This window comes from Pongo pygmaeus, chromosome 11, assembly GCF_028885625.2.
Source record: "Pongo pygmaeus isolate AG05252 chromosome 11, NHGRI_mPonPyg2-v2.0_pri, whole genome shotgun sequence".
NCBI classification, from domain to species: Eukaryota; Metazoa; Chordata; class Mammalia; order Primates; family Hominidae; genus Pongo; species Pongo pygmaeus.
Window position 1 is genome coordinate 71,269,779 of NC_072384.2, and position 24,904 is coordinate 71,294,682.

The window sequence follows — 24,904 nt, forward strand, 5'->3', positions numbered from 1 at the left end:
TATTGATTTGTAAAATTTTCATAAATTCTAGATGCCAATGATTTGTTGGTTATGTGTGTTGCAAATATCTTCTTCCAGATTATGACTTGTCTTTTCATTTTCTTAATGGTGGTCTTTTGATGATCAGGAGTTCTTAATTTTAGTGTAGTAAAATTCATCACACTTCCTCAGTTAGAACTTTGTGTATCTTATTTAAGAAACCTAAGATCATAAAAATATTTTCTCATAACTTATTCTAAAAATTTAGCTTTTCACATTTGTATCTTTAAACTGGAATGAAATTTGGTGTATAGTAAAAAAGAATGAGATCACATCTTTTGCAGGAACATGGGTGGAGCTGGAGGCCATTATCCTTAGCAAACTAATGTAGGAACAGAAAACCAGATACCGCATGTTTCCATTTATAAGTGGGAGCTAAATGATGAGAACTCATTAACACAAAGAAGGCAACAATAGACATGGGGGCCTACTTGAGGGTGGAGGATGGGAGGAGGGAGAGGAGCAGAAAAAAATAACTATTGGGTACTGGGCTTAATTCCTGGGTGATGAAATAATCTGAACAACAACCCCCCATGACATGAGTTTCCCCATAAAACAAACCTTCACATGTGCCCCCAAACCTAAAATAAAAGTTTAAAAAAAAAAAGAAATTTGGGGTATGGTGTGAGATAGGAGTCCAATTTCACTTTTTTTTTCCTATATGGATATCCAATTTTCCAGTACTATTGCTTGTTTAGACCCTTCTTTCCTAAATGATCTGCAATACCAGATGTGTGACAGAGCAAGTTTTCACATATGTGTGAGTCCATTTCTGGGCTCTCCATTCTGTCTACCTCTATGCCAGTATCATAATGGCTTAATTACTGTGGCTTTCTATTAAGTTTTGATATCTGGGTAGAGCAAGTCTCCTATTCTTCAAGAGTGTCTTGGCTACTCTTGACCTTTGCTGTTGTATATGTAATTTTAGAGTCAGCTTGCCAGTTCTGTGACAAGCTCTGCTGAGATTTTAATTGAAGTTACATGGACTCTTTAGATCAATTTGGAGAATATTCGCACTCTTATCATACTGATTCTCTCTTCCTATGAATATCATACTTCTTTTATTTAGGTCTTCTTTAACATCTTTCTATTGAGTTTTATAATTTTGTCTATAATGATCTTACATTCATATTGTTAGGTTAATTCTTAGGTACATTATGTTTTTTGTTCTTCTTAAGTTACTTTTTTTCTTCTTTCTTTCTTTCTTTTTTTTTTTTTTTTTTTTTTTGCCTTGTTGCCCAGGCTGGAGTGCAATGGTGCGATCTTGGCTCACTGCAACCTCTGCCTCCCGGGTTAGAGTGATTCTCCTGCCTCAGCCTCCCGAGTAGCTGGGATTACAGGTGCATGCCACCACACCCAGCTAATTTTTGTATTTTTAGCAGAGACAGGGTTTCACCATGTTGGCCAGGCTGGTCTCTATATCCTGACCTCATGTCTCGGCCTCCCAAAGTCCTGGGATTATAGGTATAAACCACCACACCCGGCCCTAAATTATATTTTTAAACTCTTTGCTATTGGTATTTAGAAATAAAATTTAGTATTTATATACATCTTGTATAAAACAACCTTGATAAACTCTTATTAATTCTGATAATTTGACTGTAACTTACTACTTTTCCTAATCTTATTGCACAACCTAGATCCTCCAGTAAAATGTTCAACAGAAATAACACCATTTATTTGTCCTTAGTTTGCAGAAAATGCTATTATTCCAATATTGAATATATTGTTTGCTGTGTATTAAGGAAGTTTCCTCCTATTCCTGGTTTGCTAAGAGGCTTATTTGTTTAAATTATAAGCAAATGTGCTGAATTTTATAGAATATTTTTCCCATCTTTCAATATGATATATTTGAATATGATATATTCAAATTTTTCCTTTACTTTGTTAATCCAATTTTTGTAAACATTTTATAAATTTGAATAGTCTGACCTATGAACATAATGTATTTCTCCATCTATTTAAGTCATTTTTTAAATTTGTGCCAATTTATGGGGTACATAAGAAATTTTTTATATGTATATAATGCGTAGTGATCAAGTCGGAATATTAGGATGTCCATCACCTGAGTACAATACTTTTTTGTAAGTATAGTCATCCTACTCTGCTATCAAACATTGCATGCGTTTATGCCTTCTATTTTACTGTATTTTTGTACCCTTTAACCCACTTCTCTTCATCCTCCTCACCTACCCCACTCACTCTTCCTAGTCTGTTATCTATTTATCCACTCTCTTCCTGCATGTGTTCAAATATTTTAGTTTCTACACAAAAGTCAGAACATGTGACGCTTGTCTTAAAGATAATTATTTTAGCATTTTACATGTAATGTTTATATAATTGGTAGGTATCTTTTATAAGGTTAAAAAGTTCCTATCCCTTGCTGGTTTGCTAAGGATTGTTTAAAATCATGAAACCTTGATGGATACCAAACCCTTTTTCTGCATTGATCAAAATAGTCACATGCATTTTCTCCTTTATTTTGTTAATATAATAACCATAAAAAGATTTTCTGATGTTAAACTAACTGCCTTCCTGAAATAAAACTAACCTCATCATGGCTTATTATCTTTTTTATACATTGCTGGATTCAGGCTACCAAATTTTTGTTTGTTTGTTTGTTTGTTTGGATGGGGTCTCACTCTGTTGCCCAGGCTATAGTGCAGTGGCATCATTATAGCTCACTGCAGACTGGAACTCCAGTGCTCAAAAGATCCTCCCACCTCGGTCTCCCACTACAGGCTGCACCACTACACCCTGGTTGGGTTGCGTATACTTTTTCTGTGATTTGTACACCTATATTCATGAGAAAAACTGCCCTGTAAATTTTCCTTCTTATACTGCCCTTGCTTGCTTTTGGTATTAAGGCTATACTAGCTTCAAAAATGAGTTAAGTCATGTTCTTAATCTGTTTATTCTCTAGAAAAGTTTAAGACTGAAAATCTCTGCTACTTGAATGTTTGTCTGTCTGTGGTTTTCATTCAATTCCCCTCCTCCCCTCTCCCCAGTCTTCCTTTCTCTCATCTCTTCCTCTCCTTGTCATTCTCCCTTTGTTCCTTCCTGCTATATTCACTTTCTTTTTTCCTTTCCTATACCATCAGTAAGACCACCTTTGATTTAAAAGCATTACAAAATTGGCCTGAAGCCCAGGTATCAGGATTTTTATTTTAATCAATGTTTTAACATTCCCAAATATAACATTTTTGTGTGTGTTTGATGTAACCAGTTAGTACTGCCTAGATGTGAAAAAAGGAATCTTGCAGTCGTTTGAAATAATACTGATTGCTAAATGAGAATTTCAGTTGTCTGTTCGTAATTACCTATTTTGAAATATTTTTGAAACGAATGCAGTCCCATTCACGACGTGGTACTTCCAGATTTCTCTGCCTTGTGACACTCAACAACGAAGGGAAACAATTTGAGGATGTAAAGAATACATCAAAATTTCATGGGAACAAGAGCCTTTTCACAAATAAGCTATGCTGATTTTCCAGGTTTTTCTATAAACCTTCAATTCTGTCCTTTATGTTTCATAGATATCCTCCCTCTCCTTTCAAATAGCACAAATGCAATTTTCTTGATGGGGCATTATTTCTGGATGGTAAAGATTACTTTAATTCTCTGTAAGAAAAACCTGAGATATTCCCCCCTTTACTTAGTTGAAATGTAAATATTTTAAAACCTTCCATATCAATATGATTTCTTTTCTCCCAGTGACTTAGTGGCTAAATACCAAATGCTCTTTACAAAATGCAAATCACTTATTCAAAATACAATTAAATTATAGCATACATAGTTTATAAGCAATTATAGTCACATAATGTGTGTAATTTGAATTTCTTTGGGTAAAAATCTATAAATGTATGGCTGCTACCTTCAAACCAAGAAATAGTTCTTTTTGGAAATATGATATACTACAGCAAAAATACCATTTTTAGGTAAGATGTAAAGTAAGTAGGGTAGGTCTTTCTGAAAGAATACCAATTAAGCCTTCCTCTTCAGGAATTCTGTGGGGGTCCTATCGTTTTAATTAGGTCATTTTACAATGAGAACAGATACCAACCTCGGAGTCTGGATTAATTCTATGGGTACGAATAATGATTGTTAAGATTACTAGTGTCCATTTTTTTTATCCCTTCTTTTGAGCAGTACCCCCTCACACACACAAAAAACTTAATCGAATTGAAATATTCCAAAAGAAAGATTTCTGAGTTTTCATAGATTTAACCAGAAATCCCATTAAACTCAATCTTTCGTGGACACTGTGATAAGTTGCCCAGATGCCCGTCAGGAAGAAGGACTTTCTGTTAGTTTCCTAGGGCTGCCACAAAAATTATCACAAACTGAATGGCCTGAAACAACATGGGTTTATTTTTTCATAGCCATGAAGGCCAAAAGTGTGAAATCAACGTGTAGGCAGGGCCGTGCTTTCTCTGAAGGCTTTACAGGAGAATCCTCTATGTTTCTTCTAGCTTCTCATGGCTCCAGGCATTTCTTGGCTTGTGGCTGCATAACTCCAGTCTCTGCCTCTGTCTTCACATGGCCTTTTCCTCTGTGTCTCTGGGTTGTCTTCTCTTCTATCTCTTATAGGAACACTTGTCACTGGATTTAGGGACCCCCAGGTAATCCAGGATGATCTCATCTCGGGGTCCTTATTTACATCTACAAAGATCCTTTTTCCAAATGAGGTCACATTCACAGGTTTTGAGGGTTACGATGGGGACATATCTTTTGGGGGGCCACCATTCGATCCATTGCAGACTTATTCCCTGGACTCCTGGGAGAGCTGCCAGAAGGAAGTCTCAGCTGTTAGCCTTCTTTGGGGATTCCTCAGTTGAAAGAAACTGCCTTATCCATGGCAGGGTTCCTTCTATGGGGAGCTCATCGCTAACACTGATCAAAATGGGTACAAAGGCCAGCTTGGAGCTATACCAGCTTGGAGCTATACTTCAGAACTACTCCAGTTCCAGAGCTCTCACTATGGTGAGCTGAGGCCTTCATTAGGACTGCACCAGGCTCAGCTTCTCCTTGGCCTTCATCCTCCCCTCCTCCTCTCCCTGGTCCTCCTGGTCAGTGTCTTCTGACTCAGCTTCACAGGGAACCCAGCCCGAAACACTTAGATGAAAATAATTCATTCATTCATTCACTCCTTTATTCATTCACTCATTCATTTTATTTCATTCAATAAACATTTATTGAGCACCTGCTGTGTGCCATGTGCTTTCTTTCACAAGTATGGCACAGTGATCATATTTGAATCTTTTGTAAATCAGGATCTTCTAGTGCCTCAAACTAACCATCCTGAGCCGCATTTGTTAGTTGTAGATCTTAAAGGTTTAAGAGAGGAACTCACAATTTATCCTAGAAGTTATCTTTTGTTTTGATAAATCCCAACCTAACATAAGCTTTTTTCTGCCGTGATGTGCAGTTTTCCCCCAATAAAGGTACCTACAACATATATCACTTGAGTGGTCTGATCTATCAGGATTTGCCTAGGTTCTGGATTTTCTGTGTTATTTAAGGTCTATATTTTAACCTTATTAAAATGGATAAGTGGAGAAGAAATAATGACAGACTTTCAGTGTTAGAAGCACCAGAGGATTTCAGAAGGTTAAAGCACTGCCAGAACCAAGGAATTATCAAGCCAGCCCAAATTCCCTGTACTACAAATGGGAAAACTGGGAGTTCATCCCATAGCTTCCTTCATCAGGTAGAGTATGGGACTTTTATCTGATTGTTGTATATATGGGGCTGGGGGTGTTTCTCCATTTCATTTGTAAACTCCTTTTGGGCAAGATCTGAATCTCATATTTTTCTGCCCTGCTCAGTGTGTAGAAAAACAAGAAGTAAGATTTTGAATAAATAATTGATTGATTGAGCCCTCTTCATCTAGCAAAACTGCTTCAATCATGTAGGTAGTTAAGGGTCTTAATTTTTTATATGCAGACCTCCAGAGGAAGTCTAATAATGCCCCTCATCACTTGAATCCTAGACTTAACAATAATCACTGTCAAGGAGTTCCTCCTAAAAAATAACCCAGCTTTATAGAATAGCCCCCAAATGTCATAAATATGCACATAATTTGTACTAGCCCTTTTCTTTGTAAGTAGTTCACAGATAATAAAGCATGTTGGAAATAAAATCAGTACTTTTTAAAATTTGACATGTTTAAATAGCTACTTAACCATTATTTTTACTACACCTCATTCCATAAAGGATCCAAGGTCACTTACAATTAGACACACATTTCAATATTTTAAAAAATAAACATGATGTGAGAAAACTGAAGTAGAAAATAAGATAAAGTACAGGGTAATGTTAATATCCAAAGTTCATAAATTGCTAGTGGGAGGCCTGAAATTTGGCTCTGAGCATTCCAATTAATTAATAATAACTGCTTTTCTAGAAGGCAATAGAGTGGTCCAAGTTCCTAGTCATCAGAGTCTACTTCATCTGAGATAATAAATCTAAGTCAATCACAATAATCCTACCTCGTTAGTAAGTGTTTTAAGAATCTGTACATGACTGAATTCTGATAAAGCAGACACAGAAGAAAGTCTGTGGGGGAGGAGAGATTTCCAGGAAGTCTCCTCATTCTTTTTTTTTTTGGTCTCCTCATTCTTAAATGAAAGACAAGAAAGGTTTGGTTCCTTTCTTTCTCTGGATGGTGTTGTGTTTGGACATTATGCTTGGAACTGATGAATGCCTTGCTATCAGCCTGAGAATGAAGCCAAAACATAGAGGAAGGAAGAGCCAATAGAATCCCTGCCAAGAGAAACTGATGCCCTGACAAGGTGCCCTGGAGCCACATGACCTCTGCATCTCTGGTTTTGCGAGTTATGACATCTTCTTAAAGACAATTTGAGTTGAGATTTTCTGTTACTTGCAGCCAAATGCATCCAAAATGATATAAAAGTAGCATTTAAGAACAAGGGTTTGAAATAGACCTGGTTCTGCCATCTAACTTGTACTATGTTAACTTGAGAAAGAATTGAAATCTTTAAACATGAGTCCGTTCGTCCATAAATCAGGGTAGACAATGGCTACTATACAGGGTGGATATAAACATGTAATGGAGAAAAAAGCATGTAAAGTGTTTAGAGAATTTGATGCATAGCAAGTGCTTGATAAAGAGACGATTTTAACACTGAGGAGAAAGACAGATAATCAATACACAATTGTCTGGCTCTTTGAAATGGCAATGGAACTTTCTGAGGCTGTAATTCAGGCTCTTAACCTGTCTTTAGTGACCATGGAAGACAACTGATCACTTCTTGCTATAAAATAAGCCATTACACTGGGCGCGGTGGCTCATGCCTGTAATTCCAGCACTTTGGGAGGCCGAGGAAGGCAGATCACCTGAGGTCAGGAGTTCAAGACCAGCCTGGCCAATATGGTGAAACCCTGTCTTTACTAAAAATACAAAAATTAGCTGGGCGTGGTGGTGAGTGCCTGCAGTCCCAGCTACTCGGGAGGCTGAGGCAGGAGAATTGCTTGGCGGGAGGCAGAGGTTGCAGTGAGCCGAGATTGCACCACTGCACTCCAGCCTGGGTGACAAAGCGAGACTCCATCTCAAAAAATATATATATATAATATACTGTATTTAATTCTACTTAGAATAATATACTGTGTAACATTTCTGGCACTATGGAACAATTTATTCCTGTTGTATTTGTAATTTTAAAAAAATTATGCAAATCAAAAATACAGAAGCAAAATGAAAATAAAAATCACATATAAACCACCCCTTAGAGATAAACACTCAGTATTTTGGTGACTACTTTTCCTGAACACACACACACACACACACACACACACACACGTATATTCACATATGTAGGATCATTTTCTATAAACACTTATGTAAACTGGGTTTTTTTTTTTTTACATAGCATAACATTGCAAGTACATTTTCATATAAACAAATACATTTCTGCAATTATATTTTTGCAACATCATTTATAATCTCTACATAGTACTCTATTATATAGAATCTGTATGTTCTATATTGTAAGTAATATGCACAACCAAATCATTAGTGTGAGATCCTCAGGCTTTTCTAAGTTTTTGTTGTTATAATTAAAAGCACTATGATAATTGTAGCTCAATTCCTTTTAAACCTTCTTATTAAGCTCTTAAATTCCTTAGTGTAGTTTCTGAAACATGGACTTGCTGGTTAAAAGCATTTGTACAAAAGGCATACAGAGTGGTATAATGGACACTGGAGACTCAGAAGGGAGGTGCATGGGAGGTGGGTGAGGGATAAAAAAACTACATATTAGATACAATGTACACTACTCAGGTGACGGTACACTAAAATCTCAGCCTTCACCGTTACACAATTCATTCAAGTAACCAAAAATCACTTGTACCCCCAAAGCTACTGAAATAAAAAAATATATATAATTTAAAAAATATATACTTAAAAAACAAAGTATTTGTACAATGTTGTTTTAAATATATATTGCAAATCTCAATAGGTACATTTAAATATTTTTATAAATAATGTTTCTACTTATAGAAAATTATATTAGCCTTTTAAATAATTATACCAAAATGTTCAGTTTATTTCTCTATACCAAACAGTATCATAACAAGGTTATTACATTATGATGGTAATGAACTTACTATTCTGAAATTGTAATAGGTTTTATTTTTTCTCAAAGTTAAAATTCTTCCATTATTTACTAGCTTCACGGTTTCTTGAATTTCTTCCACACTTGGAATACCAATAATTGGGTTTTATAGCCCGATCTTTTTGTCTCTTAATATAGGTAAATCTCTTTTGTAGTTCTATTCATCTTTTGATTAACTTGATCATATTGCATAGAAGAGTAAGCTGCCACTATTTAAGTGAATTCAATGAAGGCAATGGTAGGCCTTTTTGACTTGCAAATTTACTTGAAAAGCCATGTCCATATAGCAGTTAAATGCTCAGTCTTTTGATATTAGCACAGCATGAAAAGCAACAGTTTTTATATTTTGGGGGTATACATTTACTTTAAAAACATGCATACATATATATATGCATTTCCTACCATGATATGCTTCATTGCTTATAGACATGAAATAAATAATTTAACTACCGAGCCAAATATTTGAAAATGTGTTTTGTTATTGCTTCTTATCTTTATAAAAGACCGTAGTTGCTTCCTTTTCTGCTATCTCAACCTTAGCAAATAAGAGTACAATTTAGCACTTTTCCTTGATGATTAACTGTCCAAAGGCCAAGAAAATGTTGATGGTTAGGCAAGGGAGAGAGTATTTCTACTTTATATTTTAGATTATGTTCACAGCATAAACTACTTCATTCACACGAAACTGAGAAAAAGCTAGAAAAATCTTACCATCTTAGGGACAACTGTTATGACATGCATGAGTCTCCCTAAGTAAATCTAACATAAATAAATAAGATGCATTAAAAGATAATACACTAATTCAATCTACTTGATGCACTGTGAACATAAGATTTGGCCGGTCATTGTTATAGGAAAATCTGATATTTAGAAATATAACAGATTGCACACTGGTATTATGACTCTAATCATCTAAATGAAACAATGAGCTAATTATCTATAATGACTCACTGCTATACTTTCAACACCTTTAGGGATCAATTTCACCCAAAAGTGAACCAAGCCAGTACCACATGGTCTGCTCTCAAGCAGTGACCTCTCTGATTCAAATGCAAAATGCTATTGCAGATGAAATTCACTGGTACAAAATGTTCAATAGAAAGATTACATTTCCAGTGGGGCAGAAAGATATTTGCCAGCATCTCATTAAGGCTTCGATACAAAGTCTTGGATTTCAATCAGCATCGAGATAGAATGACAATAATCCAGTAGCAAGAATGTAGCTAGGGCTTTGTTTCTGTAAGCATTATGCATTTTTCCCATCTACAATAAAATCTTGAAAAAAATTCCAAGAGAATAGATATGGAAAGAAATAACCTTGTAGTCATTTTAATGTCAGCCACAGAATGCGTTCTGTGAAGCCTCTGCAGCCTGATAACTTTGCCTCTCACTCAGGAAGGAGAAGGTGACATCATTTACATTTAGCCCAACACGTGAAAAAGGCTGAAATTCTCTGCACCATAAATGTGGCATCAATTCTTCCGCCTCTGCAGCCCCACCTCCCATCATTAATATAGTCCAGCCATTTTATCATCAGCATTTTATCTTTTTCCCCTAGAGGTAATTTACTGACTTAATGGAAATGTGAGAGATTTGCTTTAACAGATTTTATGAATTTAAGCAAAAGGTCCTGCTGAACATTTCTCTGTGGAGAGAGGTTATTCTTTGGCCAGGAGACATTTGTAATAGTTCAGTAATCAAAAAAGATTTGCCTTGGATTTGCTAATTTGCTCAATCCCTTAAGTAACAAAAGGGTCTAAACTCTGCCTCTCAATTTAAAATGAGCCCCATAAAAGCTTCCAGCTTAGCAAGAAATCTAAGATTCCACAATGTGAGCTTTTAACCCCATTTCAATTTGTGCAAGTGTAATATCATTAGGGACTGATTTCTACTACAAGGTAGCTGTGGCTTTTCATGGAATTTAGTTCTTTATCTGAGAGGTGGCATGGTAGTGGAACACACAGAAGAGGACAAAGTACTGAGAAATAAAGTTTGTTTTTCCTGAAGGATCAGAATCTGGGAACACTGCAAATTCATAAGAAAGCCTCATTCCTATGAAACTTTTGGTTAAATACTGCCAAGTAAGAATTGGCAAAATCTGGATTGGACTTTGATTAGGGGGTGAAAAATTCAACTGTACTCTTCTTAGTTTTCATGGTTGAATCTGAAAAGGATACAATTAGGCAGAATTGTGTCACTGTATTCACAGCTGTGTCCCCAGTATCTAGAACAGTGCCAGGCACTAGGATACTCAATAAATATTGTCTGAATGAATAAACTGCAATAGAACAGAGTCGTCCTCATTGTTAAGTCATGGAAAGAAACAGTTGCTTTGCCTTGGGTTGTATCAATAGCCAGCCATTCTTTGACTGGCTTTTTGGGGCTGGTTGCTGCAGCTCCTTCTGCATCCAGATACCTTTTTCTGGAATCAGCTAATCCAACTGTGCAACTTCATGGGAAAATGTATAATGAGTAATGGGACCTCTTAACCGGGAAAACAAATAGAAGAAAAATAACCTGTGAATTTATCATATTGCCCCAAACCTTGGTATGTTAAAAGAAATCTACACAATTGAGAGCCATATTTGCTGGAATTCCTGAAACAGTTTTGATTTTAAGTGTCTTGTCTCCCTGTCCCTTAAGTCATTGGCTGACCATGTGCTCATCACAGTTAGACTGGAAGGTAGGGAGAGGGAAAAACTAAGATAGCAAGAAGGAGGTAGGAGGCTCTACCCAAGCTTAATTTGAACTAAATTATCTCCTCTAGATATGTCATTCTGTTAATTATTAAAAACTCCATCAAGTATGGAAAGCCTCCTACAGATAAGGTAAAAAGGTAATACCAGGAGCGGCAGGACTAATTATGGTTGCCTCATAAAGTATATATGAAGAATCGGTAGCTAAGAAAATACAACACATTTTGGAAACTTGGAATAGTTCAGTTTGACAGAAATATAAACAAGAATGTTTCCTTTTCAATATTATCTTTATCTCTGGTAATATTCTTCCTAAACACCTTGCCACTTCTAGTACAGTTTTTCCTGATCATTTTGTACAGGCACTCTCCGAGGACCTTACCTGACCTGTCTCATTGCAGCTAGTCGTGTTTATTAATTGGCTAAGTCATACTGAAGTCTTTCAACTTCTGGAACCAAAGAACAACAACAATAAAATCACTTTGGTTAGAATAAAAGTTTCTGGAAACTACTACTTGCAAGAGGCAGAAAAAAGAAAAAAAGAAAAGAAACAACACTTGCAGGGATTTTGCCTTTGTAAATAATCCCTGCTTTTTTATTTTCAAAATAAATACGGGTAAATTTTTGCCTTAATTGTAATTTTTGCCAAAATAACACACATATATCATTTACACAGTCAAATAGTAATAGAAGGGTCTTGTCCTGAACTTCCCCACTAATAATATCTGTACTTTTAGCTGTTTCTTCTAGTATTTTGATTTTTTTTTCTGACTTCCTACTACGGTAGATGAGAATTTGATTCTTTTTTTTTTTTTTATACTTTAAGTTTTAGGGTACATGTGCACGATGTGCAGGTTAGTTACATATGTATACATGTGCCATGCTGGTGTGCTGCACCCATTAACTCGTCATTTAGCATTAGGTATGTCTCCTAAAGCTATCCCTCCCCCCTTCCCCCACCCCACAACTGTCCCCAGAGTGTCATGTTCCCCATCCTGTGTCCATGTGTTCTCATTGTTCAATTCCCACCTATGAGTGAGAATATGCGGTGCTTGGTTTTTTGTTCTTGCGATAGTTTACTGAGAATGATGATTTCCAATTTCATCCATGTCCCTACAAAGGACATGAACTCATCATTTTTTATGGCTGCATAGTATTCCATGGTGTATATGTGCCACATTTTCTTAATCCAGTCTATTATTGTTGGACATTTGGGTTGGCTCCAAGTCTTTGCTATTGTGAATAGTGCCACAATAAACATACGGGTGCATGTGTCTTTATAGCAGCATGATTTATAGTCCTTTGGGTATACACCCAGTAATGGGATGGCTAGGTCAAATGGTATTTCTAGTTCTAGATCCCTGAGGAATCGCCACACTGACTTCCACAATGGGTGAACTAGTTTACAGTCCCACCAACAGTGTAAAAGTGTTCCTATTTCTCCACATCCTCTCCAGCACCTGTTGTTTCCTGACTTTTTAATGATCGCCATTCTAACTGGTGTGAGATGGTATTTCATTGTGGTTTTGATTTGCATTTCTCTGATGGCCAGTGATGATGAGCATTTTTTCATGTGTCTTTTGGCTGCATAAATGTCTTCTTTTGAGAAGGGTCTGTTCATGTCCTTCGCCCACTTTTTGATGGGGTTGTTTGTTTTTTTCTTGTAAATTTGTTTGAGTTCATTGTAGATTCTGGATATTAGCCCTTTGTCAGATGAGTAGGTTGCGAAAATTTTCTCCCATTCTGTAGGTTGCCTGTTCACTCTGATGGTAGTTTCTTTTGCTGTGCAGAAGCTCTTTAGTTTAATTAGATCCCATTTGTCAATTTTGGCTTTTGTTGCCATTGCTTTTGGTGTTTTAGACATGAGGTCCTTGCCCATGCCTATGTCCTGAATGGTAGTGCCTAGGTTTTTTTCTAGGGTTTTTATGGTTTTAGGTCTAACGTTTAATTCCTTAATCCATCTTGAATTAATTTTTGTGTAAGGTGTAAGGAAGGGATCCAGTTTCAGCTTTATACATATGGCTAGTCAGTTTTCCCAGCACCATTTATTAAATAGGGAATCCTTTCCCCATTGCTTGTTTTTCTCAGGTTTGTCAAAGATCAGATAGTTGTAGATAGGCAGTGTTATTTCTGAGGGCTCTGTTCTGTTCCATTGATCTATATCTCTGTTTTGGTACCAGTACCATGCTGTTTTGGTTACTGTAGCCTTGTAGTATAGTTTGAAGTCAGGTAGCATGATGCCTCCAGCTTTGTTCTTTTGGCTTAGGATTGACTTGGCGATGTGGGCTCTTTTTTGGTTCCATATGAACTTTAAAGTAGTTTTTTCCAATTCTGTGAAGAAAGTCATTGGTAGCTTGATGGGGATGGCATTGAATCTATAAATTACCTTGGGCAGTATGGCCATTTTCACGATATTGATTCTTCCTACCCATGAGCGTGGAATGTTATTCCATTTGTTTGTATCCTCTTTTATTTCATTGAGCAGTGGTTTGTAGTTCTCCCTGAAGAGGTCCTTCACGTCCCTTGTAAGTTGGATTCCTAGGTATTTTATTCTCTTTGAAGCAATTGTGAATGGGAGTTCACTCATGGTTTGGCTCTCTGTTTGTCTGTTATTGGTGTATAAGAATGCTTGTGATTTTTGCACATTGAGTTTGTATCCTGAGACTTTGCTGAAGTTCCTTACCAGCTTAAGGAGATTTTGGGCTGAGACGATGCAGTTTTCTAGATGTACAATCATGTCATCTGCAAACAGGGACAATTTGACTTCCTCTTTTCCTAATTGAATACCCTTTATTTCCTTCTCCTGCCTGATTGCCCTGGCCAGAACTTCCAACACTATGTTGACTAGGAGTGGTGAGAGAGGGCATCCCTGTCTTGTGCCAGTTTTCAAAGGGAATGCTTCCAGTTTTTGCCCATTCAGTATGATATTGGCTGTGGGTTTGTCATAGATAGCTCTTATTATTTTGAGATACATCCCATAGGTACCTAATTTGTTGAGCGTTTTTAGCATGAAGGGTTGTTGAATTTTGTCAAAGGCCTTTTCTGCATCTATTGAGATAATCATGCGGTTTTTGTCTTTGGTTCTGTTTATATGCTGGATTACATTTATTGATTTGCATATATTGAACCAGCCTTGCATCCCAGGGATGAAGCCCACTTGATCATGGTGGATAAGCTTTTTGATGTGCTGCTGGATTCCGTTTGCCAGTATTTTATTGAGGATTTTTGCATCAATGTTCATCAAGGATATTGGTCTAAAATTCTCTCTTTTGGTTGTGTCTCTGCCAGGCTTTTGTATCAGGATGATGCTGGCCTCATAAAATGAGTTAGGGAGGATTCCCTCTTTTTCTATTGATTGGAATAGTTTCAGAAAAAATGGTACCAGTTCCTCCTTGTACCTCTGGGAGAATTCGGCTGTGAATCCATCTGGTCCTGGACTTTTTTTGGTTGGTAAGCTATTGATTATTGCCACAATTTCAGAGCCTGTTATTGGTCTATTCAGAGATTCAACTTCTTCCTGGTTTAGTCTGGAAGGGTTGGGAGGGTGTATGTGTCGAGGAATTTATCCATTTCTTCTAGATTTTCTAGTTTATTTGCATAGAGGTGTTTGTAGTATTCTCTGATGGTAGTTTGTATTTCTGTGGGATCGGTGGTGATATCCCCTTTATCATTTTTTATTGTGTCTATTTGATTCTTCTCTCTTTTCTTCTTTATTAGTCTTGCTAGCAGTCTATCAATTTTGTTGATCCTTTCAAAAAACCAGCTCCTGGATTCATTAATTTTTTGAAGGGTTTTTTGTGTCTCTAGTTCCTTCAGTTCTGCTGTTATCTTAGTTATTTCTTGCCTTCTGCTAGCTTTTGAATGTGTTTGCTCTTGCTTTTCTAGTTCTTTTAATTGTGATGTTAGGGTGTCAATTTTGGATCTTTCCTGCTTTCTCTTGTGGGCATTCAGTGCTATAAATTTCCCTCTACATACTGCTTTGAATGTGTTCCAGAGATTCCGGTATGTTGTGTCTTTGTTCTCATTGGTTTCAAAGAACATCTTTATTTCTGCCTTCATTTCGTTATGTACCCAGTAGTCATTTAGGAACAGGTTGTTCAGTTTCCATGTAGCTGAGCGGTTTTGAGTGAGTTTCTTAATCCTGAGTTCTAGTTTGATTGCACTGTGGTCTGAGAGACAGTTTGTTATAATTTCTGTTCTTTTACATTTACTGAGGAGTGCTTTACTTCCAACTATGTGGTCAATTTTGGAACAGGTATGGTGTGGTGCTGAAAAAAATGTATATTCCGTTGATTTGGTGTGGAGAGTTCTGTAGATGTTTATTAGGTCCGCTTGGTGCAGAGCTGAGTTCAATTCCTGGATATCCTTGTTAACTTTCTGTCTCGTTGATCTGTCTAATGTTGACAGTGGGGTGTTAAAGTCTCCCATTATTACTGTGTGGGAGTCTAAGTCTGTTTGTAGGTCACTCAGGACTTGCTTTATAAATCTGGGTGCTCCTGTGTGCATATATATTTAGGATAGTTAGCTCTTCTTGTTGAAATGATCCCTTTACCATTATGTAATGGCCTTCTTTGTCTCTTTTGATCTTTGTTGGTTTAAAGTCTGTGTTATCAGAGACTAGGATTGCAACCCCTGCCTTTTTTTGTTTTCCATTTGCTTGGTAGATCTTCCTCCATCCTTTTATTTTGAGCCTATCTATGTCTCTGCACGTGAGATGGGTTTCCTGAATACAGCACACTGATAGGTCTTGACTCTTTATCCAATTTGCCAGTCTGTGTCTTTTAATTGGAGCATTTAGTCCATTTACATTTAAAGTTAATATTGTTATGTGTGAATTTGATTCTGTCATTATGATGCTAGCTGGTTATTTTGCTCGTTAGTTGATGCAGTTTCTTCCTAGCCTCAATGGTCTTTACAATTTGGCATGTTTTTGCCGTGGCTGGTACTGGTTTTTCCTTTCCATGTTTAGTGCTTCCTTCAGGAGTTCTTTTAGGGCAGGCCTGGTGGTGACAAAATCTCTCAGCATTTGCTTGTCTGTAAAGGATTTTATTTCTCCTTCACTTATGAAGCTTAGTTCGGCTGGATATGAAATTCTGAGTTGAAAATTCTTTTCTTTAAGAATGTTGAATATTGGCCCCCACTCTCTTCTGGCTTGTAGGGTTTCTGCCAAGAGATCCGCTGTTAGTCTGATGGGCTTCCCTTTGTGGGTAACCCGACTTTTCTCTCTGGCTGCCCTTAACATTTTTTCCTTCATTTCAACTTTGGTGAATCTGACAATTATGTGTCTTGGAGTTGCTCTTCTTGAGGAGTATCTTTGTGGCGTTCTCTGTATTTCCTGAATCTGAATGTTGGCCTGCCTTGCTAGATTGGGGAAGTTCTCCTGGATAATATCCTGCAGAGTGTTTTCCAACTTGGTTCCATCCTCCCCGTCACTTTCAGGTACACCAATCAGACGTAGATTTGGTCTTTTCACCTAGTCCCATATTTCTTGGAAGCTTTGTTAGTTTCTTTTTATTCTTTTTTCTCTAAACTTCCCTTCTCGCTTCATTTCATTCATTTCATCTTCCATCACTGATACCCTTTCTTCCAGTTGATTGCATCGGCTCCTGAGGCTTCTGCATTCTTCACATAGTTCTCGAGCCTTGGCTTTCAGCTCCGTCAGGTCCTTTAAGGACTTCTCTGTATTGGTTATTCTAGTTATGCATTCGTCTAAATTTTTTCAAAGTTTTCAACTTCTTTGCCTTTGGTTTGAATTTCCTCCTTTAGCTTGGAGTAGTTTGATCGTCTGAAGCCTTCTTCTCTCAACTCGTCAAAGTCATTCTCTGTCCAGCTTTGTTCTGTTGCTGGTGAGGAGCTGCATTCCTTTGGAGGAGGAGAGGTGCTCTGCTTTTTAGAGTTTCCAGTTTTTCTGCTCTGTTTTTTCCCCATCTTTGTGGTTTTATCTACTTTTGGTCTTTGATGATGGTGATGTGCAGATGGGTTTTTGGTGTGGATGTCCTTTCTGTTTGTTAGTTTTCCTTCTAACAGACAGGACCCTCAGCTGCAGGTCTGTTGGAGTTTGCTAGAGGTCCACTCCACACCCTGTTTGCCTGGGTAACAGCAGCGGTGGCTGCAGAACAGCGGATTTTTGTGAACCGTGAATGCTGCTGTCTGATCGTTCCTCTGGAAGTTTTGTCTCAGAGGAGTACCCGGCCGTGTGAGGTGTCAGTCTGCCCCTACTGGGGGGTGCCTCCCAGTTAGGCTGCTCGGGGGTCAGGGGTCAGGGACCCACATGAGGAGGCAGTCTGCCCGTTCTCAGATCTCCAGCTGCGTGCTGGGAGAACCACTGCTCTCTTCAAAGCTGTCAGACAGGGACATTTAAGTCTGCAGAGGTTACTGCTGTCTTTTTGTTTGTCTGTGCCCTGCCCCCAGAGGTGGAGCCTACAGAGGCAGGCAGGCCTCCTTGAGCTGTGGTGGGCTCCACCCAGTTCGAGCTTCTCGGCTGCTTTGTTTACCTAAGCAAGCCTGGGCAATGGTGGGTGCCCCTCCCCCAGCCTCACTGCCGCCTTGCAGTTTGATCTCAGACTGCTTTGCTAGCAATTAGCGAGACTCCATGGGCATAGGGCCCTCCGAGCCAGGTGCGGGATATAATCTCCTGGTGCGCCGTTTTTTAAGCCAGTCAGAAAAGCACAGTATTAGGGTGGGAGTGACCCGATTTTCCAGGTGCCATCTGTCACCCCTTTCTTTGACTAGGAACTCCCTGACCCCTTGCACTTCCCGAGTGAGGCAATGCCTCGCCCTGCTTCGGCTCGCGCACGGTGCGCTGCACCCACTGTCCTGTACCCACTCTCTGGCATTCCCTAGTGAGACGAACCCGGTACCTCAGATGGAAATGCAGAAATCACCCGTCTTCTGCATCACTCACGGTGGGAGCCGTAGACCAGAGCTGTTCCTATTCGGCCATCTTGGCTCCCGACCGAGAATTTGATTCTTACCCAGATATAGCACCCCTGGTACATCTTCTTTCTCTTTTCATCCTCTTATGTAGTTTTGACATAATTTTCATTCAACCAATATTCATTGTTTACATTATTATCATTTTGTTAATATTATTCAGAGCTAAGCTACATAGTATACTATAAATACATTTTCTTTATGGTATAATAATTTCCTCGTATTTTTATTTGATTAATTTGCTATGAGTCATCATTAAACTCTCTGAAAGAAATACAAATATCCTTCCAGTACATTTGGACATACCAAGTAATCTAGCAGTTTCATTATAATCATTTTAGCCATGTCTCCACTGCATTCTCAGGCTCATATCTGGCTTGTGTTCAGGCCTGCTGTATGCTAAGAACTCCCTTCTGCCCTGGCCTAGACAATTCTTTCCAGGTCCCATGTCTTCTTCCGTGGTGTGCTCCCTTATTTTGTTGAGCAATGTCGTTAAAATTTCTTCTTTTTATATATTACAAATTTGTTGTAATATTAAAAAGTGTTCTTTTGGGTTTTTTAAGCTACATGTTTTTCTGTTTGGAATTTTAATGCAACTTGCATACTACCTGAAAGTCAAAGATCACCAGAGCTTTTCAGACTGCCCTTTAAGAACTCTTATTCCATTAGCTTAAGAAACAACCAAAAACACATAGTTAGAACTATTATTGTTGCTATGAGAAATGCAGAGAAAAATATGAGACATAAATGAAGATTACAGCATGTAAGGTGCTGCTGCTGCTGATGATGATAATGACTAGCGTAGTCAATGAAATCACAAGTCTCCCTAAATACGGGAGTGGGAGGCAGAAGTCAGAGTGTCAGCGATGCAATGTGAGAAAGACGCTGGCCATTGCTGACTTTGAAGATGGAAGGAACACAGACAGTCTCTAAAATCTGGCAAAAGTAAGAAAACAGACTTTCTCTGGCAGCCTCAGGAAGAAACACAGCCCTGTCAACACCTTGATTTTGGCCTACTGAGACTCATTTTAGACATCTGAACTACAAAACTGTAAGATAATGTTTGTATTGTTTAAAGCAACCAAGTGTGTGGCAATGTGTTACAGCAACAATAAGAAACTAATACAACGAGATAAGATTAATACATACACAATATTAGCAGTTTAATCGAATAAGATTATGTAATTATTATATGCTTTAACTGTGTTGTTTGGATCAAAAATTTAAAAGGCAATAGGAAGAAATCCAGAGAAAGGAAAAGGTAGTAGCTAACATTCACTGAACATGTACAACATACCAGGCACTACAAGATGCCTTAGACTTGACATTTCATTGGGTCAATTTCAGTGCTCCAGTAATTGAATAGGAAAAATGGAAAATAGAGAAAGATATTTGCCTTTGTATAAGAGGCTTACATACTCATCAGGTATGATTTTAAATGGAATTTGGGTTTTGATGCTCTATGTTTCTATTGTTTTGTCAAATATTCCATTTAAAATAGCAATCATTTTAAAGAGTACAGCTTAAGTATTTCCTCCCTTCCTTCCTTCCTTCCTTAGACGACTGCAGCCTTAATCTCCCAGGCTGATCCTCCCACCTCGACCTCCAGAGTGGCTGGGACTACATGCATGCGCCTCCATACCCAGCTAATTTTTGTATTTTTTTGTAAAGCCATGTTGCCCAGGCTGATCGTGAACTTCTGGGCTGAAGCAGTCCGCCTGCCTGGGCCTCCCAAACTGCTGGGAGTGAGCCACCATGCCCGACCAGCCTATGTATTTTTTCTTAAGCAATGGACTTCCAAATTTTGGGTTGAACACAAATGATTTAACTCTACCCATTTCTATTAACCATCAAACACACAGAGATGCATAGACACACACACCTGCACTGAATTAGCCACCCTACTGAAGCGCTAGGGAGAAGTTTATGTTCTGAGAGAATCTGGCACAAGGTATTAACCTGGTTGAGTTTTAAGTGTGTGAAAAAATATATGTTCAAATCTCTTGATACTGGCTTGTCCTTTAAAGCCACTGATAACATGCTACCTAAAACCTATAGTTAAACAAGAACAGAATAATTGTTCAAGTATCCTAAATTAATCTGTTTGTTGAGTTAACAAACAGTTTTATTTCCTCTCATCAACTGGAGTTTGGTCTTGGAAATCTGGAAGTCAATGATCTATTTGGGCACAAAACCTACAACAAAAGAGCAGGATTGTTCTTTGATTCCTCCCGACATGACAAAATGAATCCTTCCTACGAGGACCAGATGCTTTCAAAGTCAACTTGGTTAAATCCTCCTAAAACAATAAACCTCAGGGCCAATACAAAAAGAACACCAGTGCTCACCTGCATATCCTTTTCACAGGCAACAAATATATCTTGCTATATGTGTGCTTTTCTTGGCAATAAGTGTTTCCATTTGTCTTGCCTGCAGTCTTTGCAAGTTTTTCTCCGAGAATCTGAACTGTTATTTTTAGTGATTTAGAATTCCAAGGCAAACATGCCAAGAATTGATGACAAGGGCCTGATTATTTATTTTTCAGTGGTTAATTATTTGTCGCATTTGTGATTAGAAACGACAAAAGATTCTTCCCTTCCCTCTGTGGGAAGTTGCAATAATGTTTTCACCTGAGGCTCCAATCGCCAGGGCTATGTGGGTATTTTCAGTGCTGGGAACGTCACTAGTGTTGAGAATATTTATTTATTCACTTGTTTATTTATTTTTGAGACAGCGTCTTACTCTGTCATCCAGGATGGAGTGCAGTGGCATGATCACAACTCACGGTAACCTCAACTTCCTGGGCTCAAGCCATCCTCCCACCTCAGCCTCCTGAGTAGCTGGGACTATAGGCACGCACCACCATGCCCAGCTAATTTTTTAATATATTTTGGTAGAGATGGAATTTCACCATCCCAGGCTGGTCTGGAACTCCTGAGCTCAAGCAATCCACCCACCTCTGCCTCCCAAAGTGCTAGGATCATAAGTATGAGCCACTATGCCCAGCCTGAGAATATGGGAATTTTTAAAGAGAGGGCTATATGTTTTTTAAAATGTCATTAAACAACAACCTTATGTAATCAAGCTTTTCTTTGACTGGTCCCTCAATGGTTATAAGTTCTTGCGGTTTGTAGAAAGTAACTAGAGATAAAAAGATAGGTAACTCTTCTGTCCAATCTGCCTTGTCTCATTTGCGATTTGAAGTGAAACATCATGCATTTATAATGCAAACTTTTATTCTTTACCTATCCCAGATGTGAAAAAAGAAACTGCACCAAAATCCTAGGAAACAGAAGAAAGAAATTAGAAGATGGAGATCACGAAATATATGTTAAAGGACCAGGGCAAGGAGGAAAGAAAAGGGTTCTGAAAGACATCTATTCATTCCATTGGATAAGTTGCTTAAGCAAGTCAGGAAGCAAGGGGCTTGAGAGACTCTAAGATTTTTGTCTTATAATGTTTTAAAATTTTTAACTTAACAGCTGAGTTAAATATTTGATCAGTTAATGACAATCATATACAGCATATATGATTTCAAGTTATTAAAATGGAAAAGAGGGAATATTGCATAAGGGAATGTTTTGGTTAAGATAATCAGGACTTGAGTAATATCCTCCTGCATTCTCAAGATAATAAAATCTGCCTTCTGGTTTTAGACCCAATGTTTTGTTTATACCCTAGATCACGTCTCCATAGATGTTTGAGGAAAACAAATTGTTGATTTTTAAAAATCACTACACTTTCTGAAGTGAACTGAGTGAATGGCAATAACTTTTTTTTTTTTGAGACAGGGTCTCACTCTATTGCCCAGGCTGGAGTGCAGTGATGTGATCCCAGCTCACTGCAACCTCTGCCTCCTGGGTTCAAGAGATGCTCCTGCCTCATCCTCTTGAGTAGGTGGGACTACAGGCACCCACCACCACACCCAGGTAATTTTTGTATTTTTAGTAGAGATGGGGTTTCCCCATGTTGGCCAGGCTGGTCTCGAACTCCTGAACTCTAGTGATCTGCCTGCCTTGGCCTCCCAAAGTGGTGGGATTATGGGCATGAGCCACCACACCTGGCCAATAATGCTTTAAAATAGTTTTTAAGAAAAAGGAAATTTTTGAGAAAAAGAACATTTTCCTGATCAAATTCTGAACTGAGAAAGCAGTGTAATCTACATTATTTTAAATTAGCACTTTACAATGAGGTAAGCACAAAAAGCAAGGATTTTATTTTATTTACCTAAATACAGCAGATTTTATTCTGTTCAATGAAATACTACAAAAGACACAAAGGAACTAACATTTACAGAGCGCCTTTTGTGTGATTTAGAGTGCCTCCTATGTTGTGGGCATTGTGTGGTGATTTGCAGTAAAAATAACCCTCGATATGTTCCTGACAAGTAGATTCTAGTATGCTTATTTTTCAGATAAGAAAACTGAAGTTCAGAGAGGTGAAACAATTTGTCTGTGATCATATAACGTGTAATCGAAAGGACCAAAAAATTTTTTAATTCCAGATGTATTTTTGCCAAAGCATGTAATCATTTCACTTCTCCACTCTGTTCTCAGGGAGTTAACTGTCTAGTAAGGGATATGACAAATTCTCAAAAACGTATAACAAAAGCTGAATGTTATAAATGTCTTTAGGGATACATAAACAGTATCCTGGTCTTCAAAGGAGAGAGATCTCATTGGGGGAAATGGAAAGCCCAAGGCTTAGCCTTCTGTGTGGGACATGGTTTGGAATTTCTCGGCACAGCAGAGTGGATACCACCACACCAGAATGGCCCTGGAGTCCTGCTGACCAATGGAGACCCATCTGATCAGGACACATGGGACAGTTGAGTCTGGCTGAGAAAAGAATAGGCCCAGCACATTTCCTACTTCTATTATGGGTACCTGCTAGCTTGGACTCTTGCCTAGCCATCCACTTGCACCCGTCTTATCCACTTGCCACCTTTTCACTAACCCCAACCACTTTAGTTTCTTTCTCAGTTCCTCAAATAATCCAAGCTCTCTCTCCACCTCCACTCCCACTTCAGGGCTTCTGCACGTTCCTGTAATCCCAATGTCCTCCAATACTGCAATGTACTCCAATTCCTCTCCCCAACCCCCATATTCATCAGGATTCTTAGATGGAATCACCAGAAACTGACTCGGGCTGATTTAAGCCTATAAGAAATGTATTGGAGTGCATTGAGTGGCTCACAGAATTTCCAGGAGGGCCAGAATACCAAGTTTGGAGAACAGGAAGAAACAAAACAAGCCTGGACAAACAGAGCTTCGGGCAAGATCACACCTGGACCCAGTCTAAGAGGGCCCTGTTGCCTTTGCTTCTGTAGGTAAAGCTGTCATAGACAAAGGTACCCTGGAGTCGCTGCTCCAGAAACTGGATGTTGCTACTATAGTCACTACCACCAAAACAATTTCTCTGCTCTGCTTCTGAGTAGCACTAGTTCTTGATTCACTTACTTGGGCAGGTGACTGATCCAAGCCTGGCTCACGTGCTCATACCCTAACTGCTAGGAAGGCTAGGAAATTGAGTAAATGGGCTTTGGAGAAGCCCGCCTCCTGCCAAGACTCACATAGTGGAAAGTGCTCACACACAAGAAAAGAATTCAGATGCTAGACAGCCAAAGAATTTCACTCGTCTATTCTTTCCTTGCTTGCCTTTTCAAGACTGACCTCTTTACAATCTGGGTCTTTGTTGAACTAACACCTCAAAGAGGCCTTCCCTTGACCACCTTATCTTAAAAGATCTGCAGTCTGTTATTATTTGCACCTGGTTTGTTCCTTCACAGCACTTATCACAGTCGATAATTATAGTCCCCAGGGCAAATGAACCATCCTTGGATTATCCTAATTTGCGTGTATTATCTATTTTAGCCTACTGGCTCTGCTTTAGTCAGTGAAAGTAAACTAGTATATGAATTTCTATGTTCAATTGTTTCTATCTTCAAATTGTATTCATAGAAAATTTCTTTGTTTCTAAACCCATTTAATAAATGGTGAACTGAGGTGGGCGGATCACGAGGTCAGGAGATCGAGACCATCCTGGCTAACATGGTGAAACCCCGTCTCTACTAAAAATACAAAAAAATTAGCTGGGCGTGGTAGCAGGTGCCTGTAGTCCCAGCTACTCGGGAGGCTGAGGCAGGAGAATGGCGTGAACCTGGGAGGCGGAGCTTGCAGTGAGCCAAGATCGCGTCACTGCACTCCAGCCTGGGCGAGAGCGAGACTCCGTCTCAAAATAAATAAATAAATAAATAAATAAATAAATAAATAAATAAATGGTGAACCAAGTTATTATGCTGCTCAGAACTCTTATGTGTCCCATACCCTAAATTAGGCATGGAATCCTACTGCTTCTCCTTGTAAATATTCCTCAAATCTATTCCCAACTCTCTCATTGTCTTCTTTCATCTCATCATTTCTCACTTACATTATTAATTGGTCTCCCTACCCCTGCTCTAGATTCCCCACCCATCCATCTTCTATACAACTACCAAAAATATATTTTTTTAATTTTTTACTTTTACTTTTTAATTTTGTAGGTACATAGTAGGTATATTTATTTACATGGTACACAAGATATTTTGATACAGTCATGCAA